At 57.1% G+C, this 9,463-nt stretch overlaps 1 protein-coding gene across 1 annotated transcript in view; it reads right to left on the reverse strand.

The window, feature by feature from the left end:
• Positions 1-9,282, reverse strand: part of SCAP (SREBF chaperone) — a 55,240-nt gene extending 45,958 nt beyond the window's left edge. Inside the window, exon 1 of the mRNA XM_017836825.1 lies at positions 9,112-9,282. The gene's annotated coding sequence lies outside the window, so the exon portion shown is untranslated. The remainder of the gene's footprint in view (positions 1-9,111) is intronic.
• Positions 9,283-9,463: the final 181 nt, after the last annotated feature.

Genomic DNA, 9,463 nt, shown 5'->3' on the forward strand with positions numbered 1-9,463 from the left:
ATCCATCCATCCATCCATCCATCCATCCATCCAACACCCAGCAATCCAGCACCAGCTCCTGAGGATCAGAGCAACCTTCTGTCTCCAGAGCTGCCCCAGGACAAGTGGGAGCAGCAGGACTGATGCTGCTGGAGACAGGATCAGCCAGAGCACTGGGAATTCACTCTGTGAATGAGGAACATCAGATGTGTGCTCCAGCTCGGATCCAGAGCCAGGAATGGAGGGTCCAAATGGGACATGTGCCACCTCCTTCCCGGCACACAGGGTGTGCCCACAGCCTCAGGGACTGAGTTATTGGTGCTGCACACACTCCCAGGCTATTCCAGCACACACAGAGCAGAGGAATCCACGACCCACGGCCTCCCCTCAACCTGCAAATGGTTCCAGCCTCTCCTGAGCCCTCAGCACCTCGGTGATTCCACAGGAATGCTGGAACTCAGCACCACAGACACCCAAAAACATGGGAAATCAGTGCCCCTGGAGGTGCAAACAGCCAGATGTCGGATCACTCACACCAGCAAAACACCTGCATTTTTCTGCCCTTTCCTGGAGGTGGTTCAGGGCCTCAAGGTGCTCAGAGGGATCCCCGGCCTTGTCAGCTGCCACAGAGCTCTCAAATCCCACCAAGGGATCCCTGACCATGTCAGAGGCCACAGAGCCCCCAAATCCCACAAGGGATCCCTCACTGTGTCAGCTGCCACAGAGCTCTCAAATCCCACCAAGGGATCCCTGACCATGTCAGCTGCCACGGAGCCCCCAAATCCCACCAGCAGCAAAGGGGAGCAGGGGAAGGAGGAGAGGCCCAGACCTCAGGAACCCAGCTCTCCCTCTCCTCAGCAAGTGTGGGTTCTGGCCCAGCGAGGGCCAGGGATGAAACATTCCTGTGAGGACTTCAGAGGTGGGAAAACAAGAGCCAGGCTGAGGACAAACCTCCCTTCTCAGAGCTGCTGCACAAAGGGCTCTAACACCAGGGTCCTGCTCTCCCCTCGCAGTCCCAGGGGAAGAATAACGTGCTTTGTGCTGTGAGGGGACAGGGAGGTCACAGGGAACAGAACACTTCCTATGGGAAAATCCCAGCCCTGCACAGCCCCGAGGGGCTCCAGCACTGCTCCGGGGTGTGCAAGGGGTTAATCCCAGCACTGCTCCGGGGTGTGCAAGGGGTTAATCCCAGCACTGCTTGGGGTGTGCAAGGGGTTAATCCCAGCACTGCTCGGGGTGTGCAAGGGGTTAATCCCAGCACTGCTCCGGGGTGTGCAAGGGGTTAATCCCAGCACTGCTCCCCCAGCACTGCTCCGGGTGTGCAAGGGGTTAATCCCAGCACTGCTCCCCCAGCACTGCTCCGCCAGGAACCAGGCTCAGCCTGGAAAGCCCCAGTGGATTGTTAAGCACAGAAGGGTTACTTTTCATATTCAAGAAGGAGAAACTCCTCAATAAATTAGATTTCAGTCTGCCTTCCCTCCACTCCAGCTCTGTGGTTAAACCAGTGGTGAAAGTCTGGAACAGGTTTTTGAACCGGATTTGACACCCAAAATGTGCAAACTCCCTTCACTCTCACCTTTGTGCCTGTTTTCCCCCCTCGACAACATTCATTTATGTTTTGAGTTTAAAAACCCAGAGGTTGTCTGAAACAGATCCCATTTTACAAGTGGTATTTCGCTCATTTTACAAGTTATTAACCATATCTTAAAATGCTTGAGCAGCAATGACAGATTCAAAGAGAACACTTCAATAATCTCTACATCCCAGATAACATTATCTGCCCCAAAACAGGGGCTGGCATCCAAAATCAGTTTCCAAACCTGTTTTCAGGACATTTTTTGAACTTTTCTGCCACAAGAGAAGAACCTCAGCTGAACTCCTGCCTTGGAGGAGTCATTCCTGGAATGTGGTTTCTATCCAATGTCCGTCCTTCCTCCTGAAACACTCCCAGCAGCACCAGACAACAACTTGGTGTGGACGAGGTGACAGGGTGTCCCCTGTGAGGAGCCATGGAACACAGAAGTTTGGGATTTGTCACAAAAACAGAAGAGGATCAAACTCCCAAGTGCTACAAACCGACAAACTTTAAACAAGGGGTGTCAGAACACCCTTTAGAAAAGACTTTTCCCAACGCCTCTAAACCTCCTCCAGCATCTCCTGGCAAACACGGAGCTGACTCTGAAGTGGCAATTCCTTCACTTTATCCCAGAAACCACCAAGTTCAGCACTTCCCATCCAACACATTTTACTCTGAACTCCTCTGTCAGTAAGAGCAACCAATCCACCACTATTCAGTCCCCCAGAGATCCTCCCAGTGTTGTTCCTGCTGTGTGGATCGTGAGGAATGTCTGGAACACCAGCGGGAGGGGATGGGGCACTCCCAGAGGGAAGTGGTGCATGGGAGACTCAGCTTCCCTGGAAAAAAGGTGCAGTGCTGAGATAAGTAACCCTTTGAGTTGCATGTTACTCCTGGGCAAGGTCCAGCCGACCGGAGATTTGGGAGAAACAACCCCACACCAAGTGCCTTGGGAAGTTCAAATCCAGGGAACGGGACGTGATGCACACAGGGAAAACAACATCCAGGGGTCCTGATCCTTAATTCCCTGAAAGTGTGGCCTGATGCAGTTAAACTAAAGGAAACTGTGTGTTAGGAACTGTTTGGGATGGAATGGGATCAGCATGAAATCCGTGCTCAGTGCCACACACAGCACTGGGCATTCCTCCCCTTCCTCAGCATCCCACGAAGGAGGGGAACTGGAAAAGGTGCTCAGAAGTTCCGGGATGATCAAAGGTGTGGAGTAGCTTCCACAAAACAAAGAAGTATGGGAAGACTTCTCCAGCTGGAAAAGATTTTAGCAGTGAGTGGAGGAAGCAGAGCCAGGAAGGGATATCCCTGGGATAACTCATCCCGGGATAATTCAGCACCAACCCACAGAGCAGCAGCTCAAAATAACCCCTCTAAGCTGGGAGATCCCTTCCCCAGGACACTGTCCCTGTCACGTGGCTGCAAAGCCGGGGATAAACCTCTGGGAAGGGAGCCGGGGGGCCCTGCCGAGCCAAGCCAAGGATTCCTCTGGCTCCAGGAGATTCCTCTGGCTCCAGGAGCCACTTGTGCCCAGCGTGGCACTGGCTGCCAGTGCCCAAAGGATGGTCCCGTCTGTGCCACCCCAGGCCAGCTCTGGATCCACAGGAACCCCGAGGGGCCGAGCCCGCCCTGGCAAATGTCCTTATGCAACACATCCCACGTGACCCCTTGGGGATAATCTCCTTTCTGTTCATCAGAGTAGCTGCTCCACAAGTGGCTGGGGAATCACTGTCTCCTAAAAATACCAGACTGATGCAACACCCCCGTGCAGTTACACCCCAGAGCTCCCTCTCCCTGGGGTACAGCCCAGCCCAGAGCCAGGATCAAACAGGAGGAATCCATCAATGCCTTCCCCCTGGCTGAAGCCTTGTGCAAACAGCTGGCCCAGCACAGCCCTGCACTGCTCTGCTCTTCCTGCTACAGGTGGTGCTTCTGCTGCTGCCCTTCTCCAATCCTCTCCACCAGACAGGAGGAGCAGCTCAGCCCCAGCCTCCTGCTCGGGGTGTGAAATGGGTAAAATGCTTTGGGACGATCCACCTGGACCTGTGCAAAGCACCTGACACTGTCCCACACAACATCCTTGTCTCTGAACTGCCCAGACATGGATCGATGGATGGGACACTCAGTGGATGAGGAATGGGCTGGATGGTCACACTCAGAGCTGTGGTCAATGGCTCAGTGTCCAAGGGGAGACCAGTGAGGAGTGGGGTCCTCAGGGGCTGGGACTGGGACAGGACTGTTCAAGGAATTCTTCCCTGTGAGGGTGGGGAGGCCCTGGCACAGGTTGCCCAGAGAAGCTGTGGCTGCCCCTGCATCCCTGGAAGTGTCCAAGGCCAGGTTGGATGGGGCTTGGAGCAACGTGGGAGAGTGGAAGGTGTCCCTGCCCATGGCAGGGGTGGCACTGGATGGGCTTTAAGGTCCCTTCCAACCCAGGAAATGTAATTTCTGAAGTGGTCACTTTGTCAGATCCACGCTCGGTGTCATTTCTGAGTTTCCAGCACTACACGAGACTCAAACCCTCCCCAGAGCTGCCCCGACTCCCCACAAGAGAACAGGAACTGCCTAAAATCCAGACAAACCCTTCAGCACAGCCCTGGCAGATTTCTGGGCCTCACTCAAGGCCACCCCAGGCTGCACTGAAGGACACACCACTTTTCTCCCCGTCCCTGTCCCTCACCCTGCCTGCAGGGAAAGGCCCTTCTCCCCCTGCCTCCCTCCTGCCCCACCATGCTCAGGGAGCCACAGCACTGCCAGACCCTGGGCAGCAATTACAGCTCACCAGGGAGAGCAGCCAGGCCTGAGGGGACTCTGAGGGCTCCACCTCGTGCCCCTCACCCAGAGCATCACGAGTTCCACTCAGATCATTCCCAAGGGACCGTTATCCCATTTGCTCCTAAGCAGCTGGAGACTCCTCAGCCACCCTGAGCAATGGCTGCAGGTCCCAGGCCTTACACAGGGTTTGGGGACGTTTCACCTGGGCTCTCCCTGCCATTTAAACCCCCTCAGTGCTGTTCCCAGCGGGCACACAGAGCCAGGAGCAGCACCTGGAACCTGGAATCACTGAGGTTGGAAAAGCCCTCCAGGATCATCGAGTCCAACCACCCCCAGCACTGCCAAGGCCACCACTGCCCATGTCCCCAAGTGCCACATCCACAGGGCTTTGAAATCCCTCCAGGGATGGGCACTCCACCCCTGCCCTGGGCAGCTCTGCCAGGGCTGGATGACCATTTCCAAGAAGGAATTGTCCCAAAATCCAACCTGACCCTCCCCTGGCACAGCCTGAGGCCGTTCCCTCTCCTCCTGTCCCTTGTTCCCTGGGATCAGAGCCCAACCACCCCCAGCTCCCCCCTCCTGTCAGGGGGTTGCAGAGCCAGAAGGTCCCCCCTGAGCCTCCTTTGCTCCAGGCTGAGCCCCCCAGCTCCCTCAGCTGCTCCTGCTGCTCCAGCCCCTTCCCAGCTCCCTTCCCTTCCCTGCACAGCTCCAGTCCCTCCATGTCCTGTCCTGAGGGGCCCAGCACTGCCCCCAGGACTGGAGGTGGCTCAGCAGTGCCAGCACAGGGGTGGGCACTGCCCTGGGCCTGTGTCACACCTGGTGACACAAACCAGGATGCTCCTTGTACCAGTAAATTCCTGGAGTGTCCCCTCAATCTCCCCAGGACACACAACCTCCCCCTCACACTCTGCACAGGCTGGGCTGATTCACACTCTCTGCACTTGTCTGGGTCACTCCACCAGTGTCACCCCAGAGCCACACGAGGGGTGTCCCCGTGACACCTCATCACTGCCGGGGCCAGAAACATCACCTCACATCCTGCAGCCTCCTGCCCAACTCTCACACTCAACACTCCCACAGCCCCTCCTCCCCTCCCCACAGGAGCTCACCAGGTTCCTTCCATGAGGGATTACACCTCCTCAGTTACCCTGGTGCCTGCAGCTGGCTGGTTCTGCTGGAACCCCAACCCTCACCCCTGCCCCTGTGACCTGCAGCCCATCTTCGGGCCACACTGAATTCCTCAAACCCCCCTGTCCCTCTTCAGTCACCGGCCACGGTGCAGCCCTTCCCTCTCTGTGCCATTTACAGCTTTGACCTGCACAGTCACTGCCCCTGCAGTGGTGACTGAGACCCCCCAGCCCCTCTCAGCACACCCAGACCCCTCACTGGGGGTGTTACCGCTGCTCTGAGTGGGTTTATTTAACCACATTTTTATCCATCACAGACTGGCACCTTCTGAGGCTCTGGGTTTTTTCAGCCTCACCTACTTGAGCAGTTTTTTTGGCACGGAAATCAAATCTCACTGGATCCGTGACTGCAGCCAGAAACAGCCCTGACACCTTGTCCTAGAAAGAGCCAACTGCCCTTGCCAAGGCAGTGCCCGTGGCCAAGCGGCACCGGCTGCTCCACACGCCCTGCCCCCTGGCAGGAGTTCCCCAACCATCCCCTGCCTGCTGCAGGATCTCAGCAGGACTGCTCTTCCCCATCCCCTGTGTCCCACACCCTCACCCACACCCACTGCTCGCTCCCCTTGGGGACTGCAAAGCCCCACCGAGGTTCTGTGGCTCAGGAGACGCCTCCTGAAGCCTGGAAGGGTTTTTTAGTCCGTACTTTGAGCACACAAGACAGAAATACCTCCCTGCAACGACAGCTCACAAAGCTGCTCTTCCTTTTCGTGGCCTGTCACCACCACCAGTTGCTCACCAAGAGCCCAGAGATGCTGAACACTCTGGTTTTGGGGGTGCCAGCCTAAGTTTTCCCCTGTGTTCTTTCCTCCTCTACCTTCTTGAAGTGTTCCTGCTCACATCCAAGATGCCCAAAACAGGGAGGAAGAGGGAACCGAGGGTGGTTGTCCCAGAGGGCGTTCCCAGAACAATCTCTGTGTCCCTCCATGCCCTCTGAGAGTCGGGTTTGAATTTTATCTTAATCCTCCTTAGGTGGCCTTGCTGCTCCTCAAAGGAGGACTGGAATGACCCGTGGGTCTGAACAACTCCCAGGGCAGGAGGGCTCAGCAGTGTTCAACCAGCACTGGGAAGGTTCTGCCCAGCTCCAGCTCTGCCTTTTTCAGACAAAGTCCACCTGGGAAGCCCTTGGAGCAGCCTGGGACCACCACAACACAGCCCTTGGAGATCCCCCCTCCTGGAGCAGCCACTCAGCACCACAACACGGCCAGGAAGGCCAGAGCCAGAGCTCAGACACAACCCCCAGCACGGATTTCCCTGCACTGTTCCCTCAGAAATAAACCCCAAACCCTCAACCAGGACAGTTTTCATGGTTAAAAACTCTGCACTCCCAGATCTTTGGGGCTTGGGAAGTGGCCTGGGAAGGCAGGAGGGACACAGCACCCGTAAGGTGACACATCTCCATGGGATTGGCTTTGCACAGGCTCTGGGTCACAGCAGGAACACCAGGAAAGGCTGAACACACCAAATTCCAGGGCTCCCAGCCCCGAGAGGGAGCGTTTGGCATCTCCAGCATCACACAACAAATATTATCCTTTCTAATAACCACCATTAGGAAGCCAGGCTCAGGAAATCACTCTGCTCTTTCTTCCCGACACAGAAACGATCCCCAAACCCCTCTGTGAGGCAGCAAGTCCCACAGTCTGACTCGGACATTGTCTCTGGGAAACAAACCCACTATTATCCCTTTCTCACAATGCTCCACACAAGATTAATTCAGATTTTCCCAAGGAACTGCACTGCTGCTCCCCTCCCTACCGTGCTCTCACTCCAGCTAAAATCCCTCTTTTCCCGGAAGAAGTTCATTTTTTCCCAGGGGAGCCCAGTTATGCCAAAAGGCCACAGCTGTTCTGAGCCACCAGGGCTGTGTCTTCACCTGAAGAGAGGAACTGAAAGATTCCCTCCAAGCCAAGCACCTTTCACTCCCTGTTCCTCCCCGGTGTGGGTACCTGGGATGTGAGCAGGAACACTCCCCGAGGCTGCAGCACCACAGAACAGCTCAGTGCTCCTTCAGCCTCTCTCTCTCACCCCTCAATGCACTGTGCAAGGGGGAAGAGGGATTCAGAGGAATTATAACCCCAGGCATTAGAGCCAAGGAATGCCTGGAAAGCTCAGTCTACACCTACTTTCAGTCTCGTTGGTCCCTCGTGCCGAGCACCATCAGTCCCCCCTTGCTCCCAGGGCAGGGAATTGTGCCTCCACCTCCAGCCACAGCTCGCTGGAGAAAGTCTCTTGTAAAAGGGAAGGAAGGTGCTGCAGCCCCCCGGCCTGGAAAGGATTCCTGGGTCACAGGATCCACTGGAATTGCTGTGCTGCTGCTCCTCCCCAGCCCCTCCTCACGCACAACGTTCCACTACAGGCAGGTAAAGCTATTTTTGCTCCTCCAGCTGCACCTGTTCTATTTTCTGAACTCTTTGCTCATCAGAGAGAAAAAAAACCAGGACTTTTTGGTGCACAGTGATCCAAACTCTGACGCCAGACAGGCCCAGCAACCCCCTGCCTGAAAATAGCACCGAGTAACTCAGCGAGAGCCTGACAGGTTCATTCATCACCACGATCCTGACACTCAAAACACTATTTTAGTGCTCCTGACACAATCCCCGATTGTTCTTTGCTCCTTTTGGGCTGTGATATTTGACTCACGACTGGGAAAACAAACAGCCCTGTGCCAAGTTCAGGGTTGTACCTGGAAACGGAGCAGAGCTGGGCTGGGGGACGTTCCCGGAACATCCCGGGGTGTTTTCCTCTCATCCCAATCCCAGCTAATCTCCTTTCTGCATTACACAACAGCCCCGCGTAATCCCAAATTTACCACCCCGTCCTGGTTTCACAGAGGGAGCTCCCGCCTCGTCTCTGCCCCTTTCGTGAAAAGAAACTTGGTCTGTCTTCCCACGATCCTGGAAAACACGTGGATGTCGCACTCAGGAAACTCCGGAATCCTTCCGGAGCCCTTTCCTCGGGGTTCTCCCGAGCACAGCCCACGGTCGCTCCGGCATCCAAACAGCTCCTTGTTCTTTGTATTAAACACAACCTAAAAACGCTCATCGGGACTCGCACGGGGAAGTTGATCCCGAGTCCGGACCGAACCCCCGAGCCCGGGGCGGTCCCGGGGCAGGACCCGGGCTGTGAGCTCAGAGCCCCCCGGGATCCTTCTGCTTCCCGAGCGCTCGGCACAAACCCCGGGCGACAGAACACTCCATGTTCCCAGCATTCCCTTCAGGTATTCCCTGTTAGTCCTTATCCCGACCCCGCAGAGCAGGTGATTTAATTCCTTCCCTCCTCCCCACTCTTGGCTTCGCACCTTTGGTACCCCAGAACTGGAGTATTTTACTCCACGTTCCCATCAATCCCTTTACATGTTCCCTCATTTTAACCCTTTTTCCAACAAGCACCTTCTCCCGACCCTGCAGGAAAGATTTTCCCAAATTCCTTTTCGATTATCGCTAAAAATACGGAGGGGGGAGGGGAGCGCGCCCGGACCCCCGGGAGGGGGAAACTGAGGCACGGAGGGGCCTGAGGGGGGCTGAGGCAGGGCAGGGGGTCGGGAAGGGGGTTTTGGGGGCTGTTTCCGCGCTCCGCCCGCTCCCTCCTCACCTCACCGGGAAGCGGCTCCTCCTCACCTCCGCCCTCTGACCTCCCGCCGGCCGCGGCGCTCGCCCGTGCTTCTTTCCGGTAGCGTTTCCTGCCCGCTGTTCGCCCGGGCCGCAGCCCGGCGGGTCCGCCGCCGTTGTTGGGTTCGGCCCAGCCCGGCTCGCTCGGCTCTGCCCGGCCCTGCCCGCTCCCGGCCCCGCTCCCGGCCCCGCTCCCGGCCCCGCTCCCGGCCCCGCTCCCGCTCCCGCTCCCGCTCCCGCTCCCGGCCCCGCTCCCGGCCCCGCTCCCGGCCCCGCTCCCGGCCCCGCTCCCGGCCCCGCTCCCGGCCCCGCTCCCGGCCCCGCTCCCGGCCCCG

This window comes from Lepidothrix coronata, unplaced genomic scaffold, assembly GCF_001604755.1.
Source record: "Lepidothrix coronata isolate B3197 unplaced genomic scaffold, Lepidothrix_coronata-1.0 Scaffold285, whole genome shotgun sequence".
Lineage (NCBI taxonomy): Eukaryota > Metazoa > Chordata > Aves > Passeriformes > Pipridae > Lepidothrix > Lepidothrix coronata.